The sequence below is a fragment of the Passer montanus genome, unplaced genomic scaffold, assembly GCF_014805655.1.
Source record: "Passer montanus isolate IOZ18808 unplaced genomic scaffold, ASM1480565v1 scaffold2, whole genome shotgun sequence".
Taxonomy (NCBI): Eukaryota; Metazoa; Chordata; class Aves; order Passeriformes; family Passeridae; genus Passer; species Passer montanus.
This window is the reverse complement of record NW_024366591.1, coordinates 28,996,412-29,019,996: the sequence shown is the minus strand read 5'-3', so window position 1 is coordinate 29,019,996 and position 23,585 is coordinate 28,996,412.

The window sequence follows — 23,585 nt, the reverse complement described above, 5'->3', positions numbered from 1 at the left end:
GTAAATGACCTCTGACAGTGGTATTGCTAGGATGGTGATAACAAAGCAGCAGTAACACAGGCTCTTCTGGGTGAATTTGATAAATCAGCCAAGGATGAGCTGGCAAAATCTTATGACTCAGGACAAATTAATGAAGTTACAGAGGAAAAATTAATGCTTGATCCTGAGCCCTGATAAAATGGTCCAGTGGCAATGCCATTCAGCTGGAAGGTACTGAAGGTTCTAAATTTGCTCTGGCGCTTTGGTTGTTTGCCAGGAAGATGATAAAGCATTTTGTTCATGTGCTTCAATTTGTGAAGCTGCTGAGGTGAGCAGCACTGCTGCCCTGCCCATTGAGCAGCTAATCCACGAGAAAATTGTAGTGATACACCCAGAGGTGGTGCTTGGAGTGAAACTGGTTGTGGAGACACAATGCTGGACCTTGTAGGGTCACACAGTGTGGGGGAAACCTCCCACACAGCCGGGAGCGTGGGGAGAACACTGGCAGGGTGTTAAGATGGTTCAAGATGATTTTGTTAAAGTTTTGTTAAGGTGCTGTGATATCAGCTTTGGCAACTGTTCTTAGGCTGTCTAATGGATAAAGTAGGTGAAAGTAATGTAAGGAAAGTGGAAGCACAATTTGGTAAGGAACAGGGAGATTGCTGGGGTGCTGTAGCTGAGTTTCAAGCAAGGTGCAAGTGTGAAGGGTGGGCAATTCCTTGCTCAGTCCCTGCCCAGACTTACTCACTACCCTTTCACTATCCACAGCACATCTGTTCACTTCACTTCGTTATCCAGGAGGTACCACAGTAAATACAATTTTCAGTGTCTAAATTTAGAGTAAGAGCAGAAGAAATTTCAATTCTGTGAGGTCTTACACAAATAAACCTATCTGCACCAAGGAAAAGGCAGCAGGAGGCACTCACAATGTGGCTGTTTCTCTGAGGCATTGTTATCACTGATGCTTTTATTATACCACAAAATAAATTACCTCTTTCACAGTTAATAAAATTTAGGATGTAGCTGTTTGTTTCTGCTATATCTCTCCAAGAATGGAATGGCTCAGCAAATGGTGTATGACATTATCAGATGCCCTTTAGTCTTTACACAGAAATTGGACTGGTCAATGTATCTTTCCAAAAAAATTAATATATATGAGCATGTGAATATAAATATTAAGCTTGCCCTAATTTTAGGCAATTGGTAGATATCACTTTTTAGAAGCTCTGAACAGCTATTATGGATATTCTGGAAATATGAGTTGCTTATAAAGTTTAAAAATTATTTCTAATTTATTGAATGTATAGTTCTCAAATTTGACTATAGTCTGAAGAGGAGGGTTTTCAGCTTTTCCTTTTCCATCCTATTTGTACAAGCTAGGCATGCTCTTCTCATCCTCACAGCTGTCAAACAGGTTACTTACTTTTGTGCTACATCATCTCTTTACCAATTGAAGTTTTCACCTAATTTTGACCTTGCATCCTTGCAGCTGTAAGTCTGTATCTTCTTCAGCACCGCTTTTGTTGGCAGCAAACACCAAAGGGAAATGTATTTTTTTTCTTCTGTAATTTTTCTGCCCTCGGTGATCTCTGTCTACGGAGGAAATTGGACTTTTATTTCTGTGTTTCCGTGGGAGCCGAGGTGAAGAGTAGCTTCAGCAAATCATCCTAACAGCTTATTATTTCCAGTCCTCCTACATGATCTCTCTGCTTATGTAACTTTATAAAGGACGCATTTCAAGCCAGTGCAGTCAGTGTGCCCATCAGTGTGATCCTTACCTTGGTGTGACCAGGCTGGGGTTGAGCCCACCAAGGGCATCGTTGGCAATGGGAGTTCCACAAACACAAACACAAACACAAACACAAACAAAGTGGCTGGGAAAGAGGACAAGGGGCTGGGGAGGAAAGTGGGTGTCCCTGGAGGCAGGGGCATGGCAGCACCATCCTGATTGCCAGCAGTGGATCTTAAATTAGCCACGAGACAAGAGGATCCAAGCCATGATACCATTATGAATATTGGTGTTCAATGAATCTCTCTTTTAAAAAAAAATTATTTCCTCATTCTCAAATTGTTAAAGATGCACAACTTTGCCTCTGTGAGCTGGCCTTGGTGAGGACCAAGCGCAGCTCCAGGAATAACACAGGGGTGAGAAACAATAAGGCAAACTGTACAGCAGATGAACATGCCTGCTGCTGCTCTCACCCATCCCTTCAGCTTCTCACCCCAAGGACTCCACCTGAAACACCAGGTGCCTTTGCAGCCTTGCTCCTCACTGCTGTCATTGCTTCATGCAGGATTTTGAGTGTAAAAACGGAGACTGAGCAAATCCAGTGTGTTTTTCTCTCTGCATTCTCAGTTCCTGGCTGGCAGGGCTGTTTGTCATGCATTGGCAATGTCTACCCTCATTTCCAGAACGACTCTACAGTCAGGAAGGTTTCCCTTCTCTCTCAAAGTCACCTCTCATCTTGAGGTTGCTCCAGCAGAGTTCTCTCAGCTCTACCAAATTCTGCACTGCTCTTCTGAAAGAGCAGTGCCCACATTTTGTCCCCTCCACCAGGATTTAGCTCTCACATCAGTGTCATGCAGCCAAAGGCAGAATTAGAGATTAGATCTGATATTTGCATTAGACAAAGAACCAGACTTGGGGTGTGAAAAAGGATCCATTTTGTTGAAGTGCATTCATTTTTAGGATGACAGTTATCAATTTGTATCTCAGCCAAAATATTGTTTCAAGGGATAGGCTGATCAGCTGTTAATGAAATTCCAAATCAGCAAAAACAGCCACCAAACAAACCTTGAGAGAGTCAAGGTTTATTTTAGGAGTCAGAAATAGTGTATTGCCTGGAGGAAAATGGATTTGATAATCATCAGAAAAAAAAAATCCCCAGGTACTGGCATTAAAGAATCAGTAGCAAGAATGGAATTTTTTACCTTATTTTCAATTAATCATGTGAATCTCGGAGGAAAAAAAAACCTTATATTTTTCTCCACTTCAGCTGGGCTTCATTAATAAAAGATCTTTCAAAGAATGACAGAGAAAGAAAAAACTTGAAGATTAAAGCAGCCAGTTGATTAGGATAAATTCACACATAATGTGTCAGGATGCTGAAAGTACCCTAAAATGAAGCAATGAGAATTAGAATTATAGAATGGTTTGGGTTGGAAGGGACCTTGAAGGTCATCTAATTCCAACCCCACTGCTTGTGCAGGGACCTTTCACTAGGTTGCTCAGAGCTCCACCCAACCTGGTTTTGAACACTTCCAGGGATGGGGCATCCACAGCTTCTCTGGGCAACCTGTGCCAGTGCCTCATCATCCTCACAGTGAAGAATTTCTTCCTAATATCTAATCTAAACGTACTCTCAGTTTGAAGCCATTCCTCCTTGGTCCTCTCATGATAGGACCTTGGAAATGCTTTCTGAAATTTTTTCTTTCCAACTTTCTTGTGGTCTCCATTCAGGTACTGGAAGACCACAATTAGATCACCTCAAAGCCTTCTCCTCTCTCAGCCTTTCCTCATAGGAGAGGTTCTCCTGTGGTTTTCCCGTTCAATGGCAATGTCCTTCAGAAAAATTCACACTTTAACAGCTCCCTCCAAGGTTTTACCTTCTCCTTTCCAGGCTGAGCATACCAAATTCTCTCAGCCCATCATCATAGAAGAGGTTCTCCTGTGGTTTTCCCATTCAATGGCAATGTCCTTCAGAAAAATGTTCACACTTTAGCAGCTCCCTCCAATGTTTTAAACAATTTTGGATAATGGGGAGTTTTACAATTCATGGGTGAAGCATTTTGAGTAACTTCATAAAAAATGAGTGAAGCCGCTTTGTGGTTTTCCCGTTCAATGGCAATGTCCTTCAGAAAAATTCACACTTTAACAGCTCCCTCCAAGGTTTTAAACAATTTTGGTTAATGGGGAGTTTTACAGTTCATGGGTGAAGCATTTTGAGTAACTTCATAAAAAATGAGTGAAGCCGCTTTTGCAATTAATTTAAAATGCCAAAACTGCTAGTGCTCTCCAAGGGGAAAACCAAGCCAACGAAGCCTCGACTTCTTGGTGTGTTATTAAATGCCATCAGTAGGGACACCAGCACCAGGCATTGCTAACAGAGGTACTGGAGCAGTGATGTTTTCCTGTGGAGCATCACTGCCGAGGTGACCACAGCAGTCCATAGATGTGGATGACATGCTTCCCATGGGTGTCCTTCATCAAAACAAAGCAGAAGGCACTGTGAAACCCTGTCCTGATGGAACATTGAAAACACACCACTGACTTTCAGCTGGTGTCCCAGCACTGGTAGTGCTGCCATAAAGCATTCGGCAGCTGCACAAACTCCGTAGTTTGCCCTGGAAGTGTTAAATTTTTTTAGCACCTTGTCCTGTCTTTCTCCAATCCTCCACTTGCTTTCACCAAAAAAGGGACCTAGTGTGCTTCCTGTTGCTGCTCCTGCCAAATATTTCCTTCTCTGGTGCAGGAGGGAGGAGTGCATATGGCAGCTCTTTTGAGAAGGTGCAAAAGATGTGAGGAGGAAATCCCTCTTCACTCCCCATTTTTTTATGGAAGAGCAACGTAATAATTTTTAAAAAAATCAGTAGAAATTGTACACTCCTGTAGAAGAGCACCCACAGGATTTCCTTCATGGCTGTAGGATAAAGCTAAACAGAGGATGGAAAGAAACTGTAGAGTGGCAAGGAAGCAATAGGAATGCTTTACCCATTGTAAGAAATGACTTGGTGAAAATAAAGTATTTATACACAGTGACACTATTCCATTGCAAGCAGTGGAATAAAGGCCAAAAGGTCCATCTGCAATCAGATATATTGAACAAAAAGATGCCAATACAAGATGTGATGTGGATGATTGTCATACATATCACATGACAATTCATGGTCTCTATAGTAAAATCAAATCATCCCCAAAGATCTTTAATATGTTATTTACAAAATATCCTGCTCAAAAAAAACCCCAAAACTGTTCTGTCATCCCTCTCTTAAAATGTGTTCTTGAGTGCAGGAATTCTTTAGGGTCAGATGGATTCAGTTCACCTCACTTTTCAGCTAGGGCTCCCTCCTCATTCCCATGGTTTCAGCTCATGTCTGAAAAATACAGTATCAGGTGGATACTTGTCCCACCTCTGAAGGTCTGAACTGTGCACTTCTGAATAATAAAAACTCAATCAATGCTTCTCCAGACCAAAACTGCCAGTTTCAATCAGAGAAAAAATGTCTGATTAAACAAACACCAAGGAAGAGATCCAGTGATGACTGTAGATCAAATTATTTGTACCTCAGCAATTTGGTAAAGAAGCCAAAAGTTGCTCAGCTAAATGAGTCAGTTTGGTCTGCAGTTTATAAATACAGAGCTCTGTATTTATAGCAAACTGTCCGTCCGTGATGTCTGCAGCAGCAGCTCCCACTGCTCCTGCTGGGGTAGGAGATCAGCTCCCATGCTGACAAACAGCAACTCCTCTGTCATTCATAATACACAACAAAACTAGCATTTCCTTGTGCTTCTGCTTAGAGCTCTGTTAACAGATGAAGACATTTGGAAAAATTTATATTCAGCCCTGGCAGTCAGTGTCTTTTAAATAATCTGCTCTGTTTCCATTCCTTTAAATAAACTTGCATTATTCATAGATCTAACACCAAACCCATGACTTAAGTGCTATCATATACTGGAATTAAATCATAATAATTCAGTTCTGGGGGGTTGTGGTTTAGACAAGACTTGAAAGGACTTGGTAATGCTTGCCTTTATCACCTCCCAGCAGCACCAAAATACATCTGGGCACGGAGCCACCAGAGTTGAGAAAATAACAGCTAGCACAGGATTTTGCTGCATAAGCTACTATGACTTCCTTATTAATCTGTCTGCCACAGAATATTTTATATATCTTCCATATATTTGAAATCACAGGTGACCAGGCTCTAAATGCTTAAAACATCACCTGGAGGACCATCATCATGCTTAATCACTTTACTCCACAGGCACAGCAGATCCTTTCTCTGCAAGCACAGAACTCACTGCTACAGAATCAAACATTTCCTTGGAGACTGCTCTGTGGCTGCAGGGAAAAAAAAAAAGAAATCTGAGCACCATCTGAAATTCAGTAGGCTCTATTCAGAAAGCAAGGTGTTCTTTGAGGGGTTTTTTCCTAATAAAAGCACACACCATAGCCAAAACTGTATCCATGTACTGTATTGCTTGTGAAAACACAGGATGTGCATTTTGATGGAAGGCAGTAATTTCAAATGACAATACAGCATGGAAGGGCTTAGGTATTGCTAATTGTTGTCAGTGGCATAAAAAGCCAGATTGAAACAGAATGGGCAGCACCCAAAATTTTCATGTTTGCTCTTGTTTTACCTCTCAGGACTCCTCTCTTCTGTGGATGTAGAAGAGGGAATGTCTCTGATGCTTCTCATGTCTGTGAGGAGAATTAGACACACTTTATTTGGCACACTGATGGTTTCCCTTTGCACCTTTTTAGCCTCCTGCCCCCAAGTTCTGGATGTTGTGGACTCTCAGCCTGCATATGGAGAAATGGGACCCAGACTGAGCAAATGCTGCTTCAGGGGAGACTCCTGGGTTCTTGGAACTTGTGCACAACTTCGTATTTCTACACAAAATGTGCCTCATGGCAGCACTGGCATATGCAGGTTTTTTGGTGAAGAATAAGAAAACACCTCTTCTATTTTTCAGGCCTTCCAAGTGATAATTTTGCAACAGCTTTCACTCTTTCATTGGAACAGTGAACATTTTGAAGTAGTTTCAAAGCAATAGGCAGCACACTTCTATTACGCTGTTGTAATTATGATATACTATATAATTTTTTTACAGCATTTCAAGATAAAGAGCTTAATTTTTTTCTGAATTCATTATTGCTTTCATTGGAAAAGTGCCTAAGCATTATTTAATTTCTCAGCTTTTAAGATTCTCCCAGAGCTTCAGTGCACTTCTCTGCATTAAAAATAAAATAATGGCAAGGGAAAAGACAGTTTTCAGGGCTCACTCTGACATTAGTAGTCAAAGCAGCAGGCAGATTTCTGACATTTCTCTTCAGAAAGAGAGAGTTACCAAGTTTTTGTGGGCATAACAAAGGAGATATGAATGGGGACCTCAACTTTTAACTGCTCTGCTTTGTAGACTTTGATGAATGCACAGCCTGTGTCCTGGTTAGGACTTTTTTTGGGTTTTTTGGTGATTATGGGAAGTTACAAGGGCAAGGAAAAATGCAGCAAAATTTTGTTAGGAAAGGAACTTGTGTGTTTCACTGTATTCGCTTTGGAGACATGTTTTCATGCTACTTCCTAATTACATAAAACTTAGTCATGTGTTAATTGTAACTACCCCTTGTTACCTGATATATCACTTTACAGACTATTATATACTTGTGTTAATATTCTACTGCCTTCTTCTTATCAGCCCACTTTGTTTTAAACAGGAAACATTTCATATGGCGAGGGACTAAAATAATTCCTGAGTGTGAAGATCCTTAACAACATGGCTGCGTGGCATGAAACAGAAAAAGAATAACATTTCCCTCAGAGTGATTTTCACAGGGAAAAAAAAAAAAAAAGGTGATTTGATGAAACCTGAGAATTTCAGGCCAAACACTTTCATTGGAGCCAGAGCTTGCTGCAGATTGTAAAAACATTTTCTCCTTGGGTTGCCCAACTTCCCTGCTGCTGCAAGGAAAGGCTGGCAGTGGTCCTGCTTTCCTGCAAAGCCCCTGCCTGGTTTTGAATAATTTGGTGACAGAAAGCAGCAGTTTTCTTAGAAATCATATAGGGCATGGTATTTTTTTTCCCCCCATGAACTGTCCCATTGCAATAAATATGGACCTTTATTCCATCTTAGAAAGACCTCCTTTAATTATTTCTGCTGCTGTCACCCATGGAAGTGATGGATGAGGCTGACCTACACATGCAGAAGGGAGCTCACAAACAATGTGTAATATCTCTGTTAGCCTGGGACATTACTCTTTGCTCATGTCAGCATCGACAGAGCTGCTTGCTCAGAGCCAGCACACCAGGGATCTGATTACAAATCTCTGTGGAGAGGACTAGACTCAGAATTATGTTTCCCTTCAGAAGGATATTAAAAAAATCCACCAACAAACACAGCTAGTAAAGAAGGCTGCCACATGTATAGGAGACAATCAGGTTAGGAAAGTGTAGATGTCCTGGTTTTGACTTGGCCAAAGAATTTCAGCAGGGAAACCTACTTTGCAAGCAACTTTAGAAGTACAAAGGAATTTAGATAGGAAAAGCAAGCACATTTTGCACAAAAAGAAGAAAAAAAGTCATCAAAGTTACAAAGCAATAAGCACGGAACTAACTTCAAACAAATCAGTGCTCTCATGGAACCGAAGCCTAAAGTGAACCATGTAATTTGTGTTCACTGATTTGCCTGTGGACAGGACACCTACCAATGCAAGCCATTGAAATCAACAACTCCACTGCATTAAGAAGGATTTAATCCTTGGGAATCTCTCTGAATAAAATGGATTTACCAGTGGGGAATGACTCCTAGTGTTTCAGAGTATAAAATATGTTTTCATGAAAACCAGCAGTACCTTTGATATTAATACCAGTAGGGTAAAGATTTCCCCTTTCTTTCACTGAGCTTTTCCACTCTTCATTTAATTTTCTTTAATTAATTTTATGAATTTATTTATGTAGTAAGGTTTCCCAAAGGCTGAACTCCATGATGTTCATTTTGACGAGCAACTGTATGAGTGAATGGAAACCTTTTGCATTATTGCACACAGGTCACTCAGCAATGTGCTGTGCTTCTTTGTGGATTTATTTGATTTATTCTGTGTGAAGGTGATGATTTATACATTAACAGGAAAAGCCAACACAGGTAATTTACAGGGTCCAGCAGTTGACTCTGTGTCAAACTCTGTAATGCCGAGGAGCCCAAGACTTCATTTTCCATTTTGAATACATAACAATTACGTTTTTCTTTTTCTTTAAATTGTTGCAAAGGGTGCTGAATGAGGGCTGCATTTTCTCATGCTGTAGCACCACTTTCAAATCCATGTTTGGCTCATTCTACTGAGCCAAATTCTGCTCATTCTGCTATTTCCATGCTGGCTTTAATAAAAAAGAAGGGAACAGTAAGTTAGGCAGAAATGACAGATACTTTTGTGAGAAGAGTAGGAAAAAACACATAAGAGATTCAAGACCAGGCTCAGCAGATATTTTAGCTGCAGAGTCAAAAGAGGACAGACTTAACAGCAGTTAAGTGCTGTTGAAAGTATCAGCCACCTAGATAGTATTAGAAATTATCTCAGTGTCCTAAACAAGCCCCTCCATCTGTAGACGTTTTATTATTGTCTCTGTTAGAAATATGGAGGAGAATATTAAGTGAGTACTTTTTAAGTTTTGGTGATTATTAGGATAAGGAAAAATGGGAAACATGTATTACAGATGTAGAACTGGTCTTCCAAACACAGTCTTTGGAATTTTGCATACATGTGTACTTAGGGGAACTTAGGGCAGAATAGGAGGGCTTATGTGACATTTTTGAGATGGATGAAGCCAGTTTGGCCTTTGGACAGAGTAAGAGCTTCATTTTTTAACAGAAAATTTGGAGAAAAAACCTGAACTTGCATGTGACTGCTCAGCAAGCCAGCCAATGAGAATTATCTTGCCTCGAAAATCACACAGCCAGCTGTATTCCAGTGAATTTGAGTTCTGGAGTAACAGGCTGTGCAATGCCACAGGAGCATTAGAAAACATGGCCTCTCAGATCTCTGAGAGGCCGTTTAGAGCAACACTGTAAATACCATGATGAGAGCTCTGAGTAAAGCAGAGATGGACTTTAGCCCAAATTTCTCCTTTTCTGAAAGAGAAGTTAAAGGCTGTGACTTGGTTTTGATCTTGGATGTATCATGTACTAAAGCCTTTCAAGTGTGCAGAGGTATGGATAGCAGGTGCATTAAAAAAAACCAAAACAAACTAAGATAATCTTTATTACTGTAATTACAGTGAAAAATGGGAGGTGGAGTTTTCCTGCCTTTGTTTCAAAGTCTTTAGAGAAAACAACTTGTAATTGAGTTATCTTTATATCCCATGAATTTCAATTGGATATAGGACTCCAAGAAAACAGCCAGGATTTCTGACCTTGTCTTTGTATCCCCAATAAATTACTTTTTCCCTTTGATGCTCATAGACCCTTTTTTAATGTACCTTGCTTGTTTCTTTGTGAGCAAAGAGCAAACACATTTTCCATCTTAATGGCCTTTATTTCAAGTGAGAGGACACTGATAAGAGGAAGAACAAAAACTCTGTGCAAGAGAGAAGAGTGGTTAAATGTTCCTGTGAGGAAACAGGACACTGCAAAGAGACACTGCAAAGAAAAGTGTTGCACCCTTTCCCAAATCACTTTTAAGAGGCAATAAGAGGTTTTAAGAGGCAATAAGAGGTTTTAACTTTTAAGAGGTTCAGCCAGGTGTCACAGACTGGGTGCACCCAAGTCTCTTGCACCGTTCTGTCGATTGTTGGCCATGTGCTGCCTGTTTGATGGCAGGAGGCAGCAGAAAACTTGTCCCTGCTCCCTGCTGTCACCTGGGCAGCTCTGCACATCCCAGCAGCATTGCAGGGCCAGCCCTCAGTCTGGGACTGACCCAGCCTCCTGTTCTCTTCCAATCTCTCCTTTGGATTCCTGTATCAGTGTCTCCCTCCTGGATGGTTTTACACAAGAGAGCCCAGAGGAGGATCCTTCAGGTTGGGAAGTCAAGCTAAAGCTTTGCCATTTTGCTTGTTTGCAAGTGGGTACAGCTGGTTCCTCACAGCTCAATAAACCTCAAGAATGTTAGTTGGCAGGTTTGGGGAATTAGAAAGCTTTTACTTGTGCTGTGACAGGTGGCCACTGCACAGAAGTATGAGAAGAAGCCATCCAAAAGTAGTTACTGCTTGCTAACAGACTGACAAAAGGTTTCAAGGGAAGCAGGAAAATGTGGTGGCAGAGGAGAGGAGCCAAGCCAGGATGCTCTGTCAGTAGGAGAGATAGGGGAGCCACCAACCCCTTCCCAGAGTTAGCAGAGCTGTGTATTTTAGTGATGTTGTTTTCCTTCCTTCCCCATCCTTCTTGCAGCCACTATTTACTGTGGCTGTGCTATAAATAACACTGGGGAGTGAAAGCTGATTTCAGTCCAAGGTACATATCCAGGAAAGCTCATAAAATTCAGATGCATTTCTTGAGCTGAATGATCTCCCCACCAAAGGGCAAACAAAGAAAGGTGATTCTCTGAGAATAAATACAGAGCTATAAATACATTAACCTTGCCTCTGCTTTCACTGGCAGTGTGTGGGTCAGGTATGATTGTGGCCATAATAATGGCCACCTCCCTGTCCTGCTCTACAAAGGGCAATGTCTCCTTCCCATTGAACAGAGGAAGCCAGGGATTTTCTAGAAGGTGTTTCTCAGTGTTTCCTAGAAGGGGGAAATGCCCTCACCCATAAGCCTGAGGGGGCTTATGGAGACACAAAACACTGCTGCAGTCATCTGACATATCTCCACCTTAAAATATCATCTTTAAACAACCCCAGAAAAGCCTCTTCTGGTGGCTGGTACATGAGAACTGTGCGCATCAAAGCACACGAGAAAGTTTGCTCATTGCAGATACCACATAAATATATCCAAGGCAGAGGTCTGAATATTTCTGGAGGGCTTTTTTGCTGCTGTGTTCTGCATGGCTCTCTTTCAGTGTGTGCCTGGTGCGAGTGTCTGCATGAGTCACAAACTGATTTTAGAAATCAGAAGCCTTACAGGATCTATACAGTTTGTCAAAACTTAGGGAAAACAGTGTGGTCATTTTGGCCTGATGTCTCGAGGCTTATTTTAGAGGACACATCATTCACCCAGCAAGAATGCAGGTTAGAGTTAACTTCCCAGGTCTGAAACTTCAGGGCTCAAGGCTTGGTTTGTTCCAGAACAGCCACAGATGTAGGAAGGGTCTTGCATTCACCTGCAGATCCAACTCTTGTTTTTGTTTTTTCCATTGGTTAGTCATGTCTTGAAGGTAATTTCAAGGGATATCAGGTCATACACATGCATACATACATATATGTGTAAAGAATCAGCAGCCCTGTACATTTTGTACATCCAGAACTGCTCAGAACACAGAAACTGCTGGTGCCAGTTTGAGCCAGTGCCTGCTCACCTGTGCAGAATTCAGTTTAAGGTTATTTAGAGTGATTGGCTATTTGTAATTTTAATCTTGGAGATTTGTTTTGTTTTGGGGGGGTTTTTTGTGTGTTTTTTCTTTTGTTTGCTTGTTTTGTTGATTTTTTTTAAAATTTTAATAATGCCTTGTTTTTAATGTGTTTCCATTAACAAGGCATTATTAATAAAGTCCATTCTGAACACCTAGTTTCAAAAATTGATGGAAAATACTGGGAGAGAGAATAATTTTGGTATTGGGATATGTCTGCAGACCCCACTAAACATCCAGATTCAGAAATGCACTGTTGTCTAGACTGATATTTTAGGGTGTATCACAGAAAAGTTCCCTGTGATGTGGCATGGCTACTGAGGGCAGTGAGATGGATATAATGATGTCCTGTTATCACAGATTAACTATTCCTTCTGTGGACCATTAGTTAAGATTTTCCAGACACAGAACAGGACCCTCTTTGCCTCTCTTCCTAATTTTTGACTTAGATGCTTTCAGTGAGTATTGCTGACCCAGTGGGAAGGACACCAAAGATGTTTCTTGTGGGGCACTAGTAGGACTTCACTCCAGGAAAAACACTGGGAACCACCAGAAGTAGAAGTTTCCAGTGGGAGGGAGAGGAAGGAAAATAACACTGATGCAGGAATGGGAAGTAATGGCACTGGAGACAAGAGAGCACACGGCCAGGCAGAAAGGAGTGGAAAGTAATGCTCCTGATTTGTTGTGATTTCTGCTGTTCTTTTTCCTCTCAGGCTGTCTGCCTGCAGAGAGGAACAGAATGTGCCACAGTGAGTGATGAAAGGAGGAAAGCGTCTCCTTCAGGAGTAAGTAAATTCAAAAGGAGCTCTTCTCTTTGCATTGCTAATCTTGATGGCATATACAGCCCTTGAATACATAATCCATGTTAATACACCTGTGGAATACATGCAAATTGCTTTTTTAATGTGGTCAGATTTCTCAGAGCATCTTTTTGATTTATTCAGTCAATTTTCAACAATCTATCTAAATGTACTTCCTAAATTACCAGTTAACAAGTTATTTTCCCTTTCTTGCCAGCTCTTAGATAGGTGGCCTGAATTTGCTAATGAAGTTGCCAGAAGATGATTACAAAAAGAACTTTCCAGTTAATGCAAGAGTTGCACTGGTCACTTGTATTAGTGATCAGTGACAGCCTGAGCTGTCTTTGTTTGAGCATACATTAAGCTCCTCACTCTTCCTGAGTATTAAGAAGTTAAAACTAAGCATTTCAAAAGAGCTGTAAAAGGTTTATGCCTTCTGAAGAAACATGAGTTTTGTTACAGTCAGCAGGTGGTGAGCAACTGCTTTTCATTGCACCACTTGTTTTTCTTGGGCTTTACTTTCCTCTCTGGCTGTTGGTTGATAGCAGTGCCATGAGTGAGGGGGTCCAGAATAAACTCACCAAGATTCAGAATGAAATTATGATGGTCACAGGGAACAGCAAGCTGCATTTCTGGAGAATGTTCTTTATCTATGTCTCGGTTTGAAAGGACAGGTGTCTGCTAAGGAAGGCAGGAGCCACCCCTGAAATGGAAAATGTAAACCACCTCCCCCCAAATGATTATAATTTGGAAATTAAAAAGCTCTCAGGCAAAGATATGGGAATAGAAATAACAGCTCTTTACTAGGAAAATTAAAAATACAAATGCAATAGTAAAAAACAAAACAAAACAAAACAAAACAATAACCAAACAAAAAAAAACCCCAACCAAACAAAAAAACCCAAACACTGACAGAGTCAGAATACAACCTGACACCCTGTGTGTCAGGGTGTTGGTGACAGTCCTATCCAGCAGCAGTGGCTGCAGCCCTCCTGCAGTGCCAGGTGTGGCTCTGTTGGAGCAGTGATCCTATAGAAGGGTGCAGTTTTCCCCCGAAGGTCCAGGGGTAGTGCTCCTTCCTCTAGGAATCCAGTGGAGAGGAAAGCTGCTCCTCTGGGAACACAGTGGGAAAAGGCTGCCTGTGGTGTTCCAAATCTCAGATTATATCCAGGTAGGAATGCTTGGCTCCTCCCTCTGGGTGGAGCATCTCCCAGTGGGAGGATGAAATTTTATCAGCCATGCAGTGACACTCAGGGGTCCAGTAACAGAAGATAATTAATGGCCCATTAACAGAAGAGATCTCCTGGAGGAAGGATTTGTTGTGGAAGAGATAAAGGAAACTTCCCAATTAACAGAAGAAAACTGCCCCAACTCTTACAGATGGCAAATAGAATACACAGCCAGCTACACCTGAGACAATCCATCAGTGTAATTTCATGAAGTTTGAAGAGTAATAAGAAGGACTTTGAGAACAAAACACTCTCAATAAGAAAAACCGTACTGTTTTGGTAATCCCCTTAACAGGCTGTGCTTTCACAGGAAAGTTGATCTTAAAACAACTTATTCCTGAAGGCCTCTTTCTCCATAAAAAGTGTGATATACATTTTCACTTAGCTCCACCTGTATCTCTTTATAGTATAATTCCTCTATAAACCCCTATTTTCTGGAGATAAATATCATGGTCCTATAAGCTGTGCTTCTTTCTGATGGAAAAGGTGTCCTGTTGTTGCCAGCATCACAATTTCCCATTAGTGGTATATTTGCAGCTTGTATCTAAACACTAAACAGACTATGTGAAGGCACAAATCCCTATAGAGCAGTTGTTCTGGTCGAACATTTAAATAATTAACAAAATCCCCATAGAGCAAGGCAAGCCTCTTAGCTCCTTCACCATCAGGGGCTGAATGATTTTGGCATGGTTTATTGTCATTAAAGGGAATGTTCAGACTAGTCTCCAGAGATCACATGCGTGAAATAAACTGGAATGGTTTTGTAAAGACATAAATACATTTGTATCACCCCCTATTTTATGTGGATGTTTATTATGGTTTATTAGTTATATTTTTATTGCAAGTACTTGGGATTCTTCTGCAGTGCATACACTTTTTGCAAAGTATTTGAATAAAATATGGAACCTTACCAATTCATTTAAAATAAATTGTTTTTATTGTTTTTGTATATTTCTAAACATAATTCCTCACTATGAACTGCAATACCATAGAATATTTCAACCCATTGTGCCCTTTTTCTTCCCTTTCTTCTGGATTTTTGTAGAGAAAGGCTAGAATTCTTATTCCTAATCCACAAGAAAAACAATGTTTTTATGCAGTCTTATCTGTTCTTTGCTGCTGCTTTGCTGTAATGCAGGCTAAACCTTGTTTACTCACCTCAGGGTTAGTTCTGGTTAGCACAATGTAAGTACTTGGACAAAATGTAAAAGAAAAAAGGCCCCCACACAGAGAGAAATTAATTTCTTCAGGTCACAAGGGAGATGTAGCAGCAGACCCAGAAATCTATGGGGCCATATCCTACAGTCCAATTGCTTGGCAGTAATATATTGTACAGTTTTCAGGGCTTTTTGATTTGTTTTTTACTTTATTCTGTTACCTGCTATTATACATAATCAGTCTAGTTTTTTCACCCAGCATGCCTTATTTTTAAGAAAAATCCAATTGGAATGTACAGCTTTCTATGAAGAAACATAGATTTTGTGTGTAAGCTTCAAGCCAGCACTGTATTTTCCCCATGTGACAGGCAGTTCCTTACTAACAAAATAGTTTTTTTCCAACATTATAAGGGCAATAAAGATAAATATTAATGTAGCCTGACTTTCTGTGTCTCGAGAGACATCATTAGTTTTAAAATTCACTGCTCAAATGGACACATGGTGTTTCATACAAGTTGCCCCAGTGATCCCACATCGAACCCTGGAGAGGTGCTGGCTGCAGGAGTCAATTACAGCAGAATGTTGTAGCAGCACCTGTGAGGGTGATGGGGAGCCTGAAACACCCCAAAAGAGATGTCAGTTTGAAACACCCCAGAATAGATGTGGTGCTGTTCCTGGAGTTATCAATGCAGACATCACTGAGAGAGATGTTGGTGTTGAGAACCACTCCTGACCCTTTCATATTTTCCCCATATCATGGTGCAGCAAATTGAAATCCTGGCTGTGCTGTAAGCTGAGAGCACAAGTCCCTCACACAAAGTCCTGGCCCTGCACAGAACAACCCCAAGGATCACACCATGTGCCTGAGAGAGTTGTCCAGTTTTAAATTATAACTGCCAGGGGTCAATATATTTTATTTTTGCTCCCGAGTTCAGTTGTTTGATTTTTTCTTTTTTTTTCTCCAGAGAACATGTTGCAGAATGAAATTAATTGGTTTGTCAGTGCAAGTCTAGAATTTATTGTGAAAAAAAAACAGCACAAGCAACACTATTTAGTCATCTACCTTCCATGCCAGAGCTGGAAGGAGCTCTGCAGAAACTCCTCCTTGACATGAAAACGAGTGGTAATGGGGGAGAACTGGTGGGAATGAGTCTGTAAAAGATTCCAAATTCTAATGTACAGTGAGGGGCTTGAATATTAAAAATAAGCTAATTTGACAGTAAAGGGAGGAGCAGGCTCAGCCCAAAGTGGGGTTCAGGCTGGAGAGGTTTCCTGAAGAGACACACATCACCTGAACAAGGCAGCAGCTCCCTTGAGTTACCCCACTTGTTCAGTAAGCCACTGACCTGCAGCACTTCCTTTAGCCATTTGTTGTCAGTGACATGGGGATTTCAAAATAATCCCTCCTATCTGAGGTTTAATATTTCATCCATTCCAAATGGGATAAGGCTAAGACCTTGTTCATGAGACCTTGGCTTAGGCAGAATGTAATTCAAAATACTGAAAATAACTCAAGCCTGTAATTTTTACCTACAGATTTAAGGAAGGTTTCTTATTTGGTCTCAGCCTCTTTTTTTCTCCTAACATGAAGCAAATACAGTTTAATTTTAAAAAACTAGAACTGTGTATAGAACAACAAATTTTTATTTTCCCAAATGTCACTAATTTGAATTTAAGTCAGGCTGGGCATATAATGCAGTGAAAGGCGTTTTCCTTTTCATACATATATTTACGTAAATATTTGGATATACAAGCAAATACATCAATAGCCAAACCCTGAAAGTGCCTTTGCTTTCACTTCTCTGCACATTTTCCTCAAACTTGCCCTGCCCATGCCTCCCCTGCACTCTGTGACTTGCACACCTGCCTTGACAAAGGCCTGAGCAGCATGATGCTGCTTTTCCTTTTGACTTCACAAACATCTGTGCTGTGCAGGAAGTATTACAAGAAATGCACCAGAAACTGAGTGCAAATGGCATTTTCAGATTGAGCTGATGATAGAAAATACCCTCCTCTCCAGCTTTAAAATAAAATCATATACTAGCTTGGGCTGTATAAAATAGGGGACACCTTAGGAAGTATCAGTTTCAATGTTTTTGATACCCAATTTGAAAGAAAACACCCCACACCAAACCTCTATTAGCATCTATATTTTAAAATATTCCCACTCTGGAACATTTTTTAAATGTTTTGCTTCATACCCATGGTAGACATGTAGGGATTTTATGGAAGCATTATTGAAAATGAAAACTTTGACTGTAAGAATCAAGATACTTTAGCCTTCAAAATTTACACATATTGCTTTGAAATTGCTAGCTCAGGGCTACCTGAGGTGCTTGTTTACTAACTCAGCAAACAGGGACTTAGCTGTACCTATTACCACAACAATTGCTACACACAGAGATTTACCCACCAAGAATCACAGGAGGGCATGAGAAAAATGAGGGAGGATGTCAGGACTAATGGAAATGAAATGCTAGGCTGCAGTTTTATTGCCCAGCCCAAGGGAGCCTGGGGAAATGGACATGAAAAAATTATTCATGTGCATTGACAGCAATTGAATCTGTGCTCCTCCAACAAGCAGCACTGTTGAGGGGGGAGAGGGTCACTCTGGCCCAAGCAGGTGGTGCTGGGGTCCCTCAGCTGCCCACTCATCCATGGCACCTTTAAATATCCAGAGCTTCAGCTTCCTCTCCCTAACAAAGGAGTAGTTGGGTTTCTTGATTTGGTTTGATTTGGTCTGGTTTTTTTTTACTTGATGAGTCAGCATCAGTGAGATTTGGAATGAGGGTGCTCTTCAACCTGCTTGTCACCAGTACCCCAGAGTCATTAGAGAAGAAATGAAACAGCCCACAGATTAAATGCCAGTTTTTGTACTGGCAGGTGACCTGTTGGGCACTACAATGTGGTGCCAAGCAGATGTGGGGTCTGGAGAGCACAGAGCCTTGAGTGCACAGTGAAAGGACAAGCTGCCCAAGCTGCAATGAGATCAACTCCACTAGAAATAAGAATCCTCCTCACAGAGAGGTGAAGCACTGGCTGCCCACATCTCCTTCCTGACTATTCTCAACACTGCTGGATGGGCTTGAGCAGCCTGTCCTGGCCCTGGTGGGCAGCCCTGCCTGGAGCAGGGAGCAGGAGGTGAGCCCTCCACAGCCACCGCCAGCTGGATGGCCCCTCAGGACACTCAGGAGAGGACAAAGTTCCTTCAGCCCTTGCTGAGTTCAGCCTGTGAGTGCTCACCTCCTACAGGCTCAAGATCACAGCAGTCATGACATGAAAAAAACAACAGCAATTTTGAAACCCCCACAAATCAAGTAGTGATGGTCTGCATATTTCTTGTCTGATGGCTCAGCATCTTTTTGTCTCTCCTTTGTCCCCACATGGCATGTCAGGAGCTAACAGTGACTTCATGCAGGCAGCAGGGTGCTGGGGTTGCTGTGGCAATGATTTAAAGCTGCAGCTGCTCCCTTTTGCTGCTGTTGATCTGTTCATGCCTTGGATACAGTGCTTCCAGCCCTGCTTGCTGCTCCACAACAGCTCCTACTGCTCTTCTGGGAATGGTAGTGCTCTTGCTAGGTGGGATAATGGATAAAAAGTGGAGAAGTTCAGTGGAGATTTGTTTCTATATATTCCTCTTCCTGCATTTGAGTCCTTCTTCCTCCCCACCATTCTGGTTTCTGATCAGAAATCATCATTCTGGTTTCTGATCCCCTGGGCATCACCAGGGCTGCTGAGCCCATCTCTTCCAAAGGCATTGGGGGACAGACAGTGGCACTGCAGTGGTGACAGGAGTGCAGGGGTGTAAAATCACCAAGCTCACCCTGCTGGGCTCTCCCTGTTTTGTGGTGGTGTCAGCCCAGGGTGAAAGCTGCAGTGTCTTTGGTGTGAATGTGCAAGATTAATTAAAACCTCCATCATATCACAGACCTGCTTCTGCTCAGACTATTGCAATGTTACCCATTCCTTTCATTCTGCTGCAGTTCCTTATAAAATTTCAGTTTACACTGAAATACAGATCAAATAGTTCCATTTTTTCCCACATGACTTTTAACAGGTTAGATGCTGGCTGGTTTCCTCACTTGACATGGTTATCCTACTTTCCAATTATAAAATCCAATTTATTCTAGTATTTTAGAGCTTGTTATTAATTTCATTTTAATGCAAGGAAACAAAACAAAGTTTAGAGGATGCACAAATTTCTAGCAAGGACCATATGAGGATTTGCCTGGCTTGGTCAGTACTAAATACAGGCTGAATTTTCTACTTCTCTGCTCCTTCTGTGGCAATATCAAGGTCGGTTAGCTTAAATTCCAAGATGTACTGAAGGTCACAAACACAATGTGCTTTTCCACTGTTCTCTATGGCAAGATATATTAGAGAAGAAGAAAATTACTTTGTGTGCACCAATTTATATTCTCCAGGGAGCACAGCTTGTAACGCTCTGCAGACCTTTGGTCCATGCTTCAATCAGGGTGGGAGAGGGTGTTTTTCCCTCTAGACAGTTCATCAAGGACAGAACACTTTTCTGAGCTTGCACATTAAACTTGGATGCAGGATGGGTGGGATCAGGCTGTGTCCATCATTGCTCAAACCTAGGGCCAGTGGTCATTGCAAAAATCAGATTGCAAAGGATTGTCTGTGAAGTCAGATCCTGTGTGTGTCTTTTTCTATTTGATCCAAACATTAAAGACAGGTTCAACATTTTGTTTGTTAGTAAGATCTCCCAAATATTTGTACCCATGGTCAAGCAAAGTTAAATTTAACTTGTTAAATTTACTTGTAAAATTAGCACTTTAAATTATTAAAGTGCTAAAAGTCATTGCCAAAAAACAAGTTCATGCCCATCGTGTGTGTCTTTTTCTATTTGATCCAAATATTAATGGCAGGTTCAACATTTTGTTTGTTAGCAAGATCTCTCGAATATTTGTCCTCATGGTCAAGCAAAGTTAAATTTAACCTGTTTAATTAGATTGCATTATTAAAGTGCTAAAAGTCATTGCCAAAAAACAAGTTTATGCCCATGGTTTCTTGCCTGGCTGTGGAGGATATGGAGCATTAAAAAAAACTCCCACCTGTCACACCCATGCAAATTCCAGAAGTTCTGAATAAAAAGTGGATGTTTACATATTTCCCCTGCTCAGGTACCAGAGAAAGTCCTAATGTGCTAACTGTCTGGAAATATTGGGAATTTACAGCACTTTCTTGAAGTAACAGCCAGTTGCCTAATTATTCCCATTGCTGATTTTCCCTGTATTCACTTAAAAAAATACTTCTACATTATTTTATTACCAGATGTTCTAGTGGCTCCAAACACCACCTCAAAGGGACAATCTACTGAGATGTTTTAATCCTACCAGTGGGAAGAAACAGAAAAGGAAGTTGCTACTGGTGTGCAGGAGTCCTACACACTCTGTTCAGGGTTTCTGTTGATAAATTTCTGGCTTTTTGCTGAAGAAGGGGTTAACCCAGGGGGTGACTCAGCCCAGCCCAAGCTGGTTACATCACTTTGTGCCTGGGATCACTCAGGTTTTTGTTTCACACCATCTATTCCCATCTCTTTCCTGCAGTCTTTTGACCTCTGGATATGTTCTAATTCAGTGGGCTGCAGGTAATTAATTATAAATTACCTAGCTGCTTAATTATAGATGAGCCAGACACAGATCAGATGGAGCCTGATGGTGACAAAGGCACAGCTCAGGGCTCCAGCTGTGCCCAGAGTGCTGCCAGCATCACCCTGCTTTGCTCCAGCCCAGGGTTATCCACACCTCTCTGCCATCCCCAGCGGGGATGAGGATACACCTTCCAGCAGAAATAACTTTTGACTGAGGGAGAAAGCAGCCAAGGAAGAGTAAAGTCTGTGTAAAATCTTGTTGGAGAGCATCTGTTGTATGGGCTGGATTGCTTGGGTGCTGAATGGGAAAGGTGAGGGTTTAGTTAGTGCTCCACGTCAGCCCAACATCATTCCTACCAAATGGGCAGAATTCTGGGCACTGCTGAGTGGGGTTGGAAAAGCAGATGGAGTCTCCAGAAATCTGGAGAGGGCAATGAAAGTCATATACTCCCTGCCAAACACAGTCCTGCAGGTCTAACACATCCTGAGAGATCTGCGAGGGAAAAGGAGCTGCAGGAAAAATTTACATCAGTGCTGAGCCTTCCTCTGTGAGAGACCCTTGAAAAACCCCCAGTGATGATTACCATAGCCTTATTTTCCCCATATTCATACAAATGGTAAGGAGAATTCCCCTGGAGTACATTATTCAGATTAGCACTTCTCACTGCAAGGGGACACAACATTAATTCAGTTTCTGTTCTGCCTTTATAATAAATGGCTAAACCACCATCAGACAAAACCAGCTTTGTTTTGGAAAAGGAGCAGTTTTAGAGCAGTTTTCTCACATAAATTTAATACCTATTTTTTAAAATTGCTCCTTATTTAAATGCCGCTTATTAGGAAGGCTTTTTTTTTTTTTTTTTTTTTGAGTCAGAAATATTTCCTTTAATTTTTATTTAGGACAAGTGGATGTGCTTAGTGGAGCATAATGAAGAAAAGTGTCCTACCTATATGTAGTCATGTATCTCCCTCCACTGAGGAGCCTTCCTGAGTCTTAAAAAGACACAACAGCTCCAGAAGAGTCTTCTTTTCTGGGGATAAATAATGCAGAATTAGCTAATGTTTTGTTTGCCAGCAGCTCTAAACTTCAAATGGTTTTATTTGCAATTAAGGCTTGCCCAGCCTCTCAGATGTCTCAATTAGAGGGAGCAGATCACTCACAGCTCACGGGCCACATGCTTTGTAGTGTGGTCATTTTCCCAGCCAACACATCCTTTTATTTTAATTCCTTATTTGAACACTTTTGATCAGGTGCAACAGCTCTGATCCCAGGAATCAGTGTTCCCCTGCCAAGCAGAGGGAAGACAGAATGTTACTGTGCAAGCTTCCCGAGAAACCTTTCAGAAAGCTTTGATAGAAAAAGCTTTGATAAAACCAATGCATTGGTGTGGAGGAATTGGCTCCTGAATGTCTCTTCATAAGAGTCTCTGAGGGTAAGTTTTGCTAATTAGAATTTGCATTAGAATTGGTCTCAGATTTTTTTTTCTTTTGCTATATCTTTCTTCATAAAGTATTCCCCAAACATTGAGAATGACAATTTAATAGATGCTAATAGATGGTATGGTCCTATTATTCATGGGCATTATCAGTGTATGGTATTTTAAGTACACTACAGGGTATCACAGATGACTATAAATCACAATCAGAAGTTGCCGTCTTTATTATTTTCTAGCATGCAGTGATTTGCTACAATTTATTACAATATCTATTAAATATCCTTACTCTTGTAAGCTGCTGCAAACGGGATTACAATATCAAGTGACTAAAATGCAAAATTAAAGTGATTTGAATACATTCATTCTTATTACGTCTTGTCTTCTGCTCACACTTCTGACAAGGTGCTTTTACATTCTTTATTTACTCAGTTGCAGTTCCTCCCACCTTCCCACCTGAAAACTCAGTCAGTTAAAGCTTTTCTATCACACAGGTTGTTGATAAAAGTATTAAATAATGCCAGGCACTGTGCAATCAAAATGACTTCAATTATAGGTATTAAAAGCTTTTGACAGACTATTGACAATCCAGGGGCAGCACTTTTCTGGGGGTTAAATCAGTGAATCTGTAACTTGGGATAATGTTAGCAAAAAAATCCCAACCACGGTGCTGGGGAGGGAGCTGAGGATGGCAAATCCCTGTGGATCCTCTGACAGAGACACTTTGCCAAGCTGCCACCCAGCACCTCCAGTGCCCCCCTGGCCCTGCAGGAAGGGGCTGGAGCTGGCAGTGGTGGGTGCTCTCAGAGCAGTGGGGATGTCCCCTGGGCAGATCATCAGGTCCTGAGGGACACAGGCAGAGATGGGCACAGCCACAGCGGGAGAGCTGCCCACACATCTGCTCATTCCCTGCCCTCTTGGATGTAACCTCTGCTGAAGCTTGTCCAAAATATGGATCTTGGATGATGAATGATTTGGAGTAACTTATAATTTGTTTACAGTTTATCCTTAGTAAGTGTATATTCACAAGTACATACGCATACCTACGGCATGCACATAAAATTTTTCACTCTCCTTTTTCGAATTACATTTCCTGAACAGAAATTATTGTCCCTGGTTTATTCTTTCACACACCATTTTCAGAGTGGA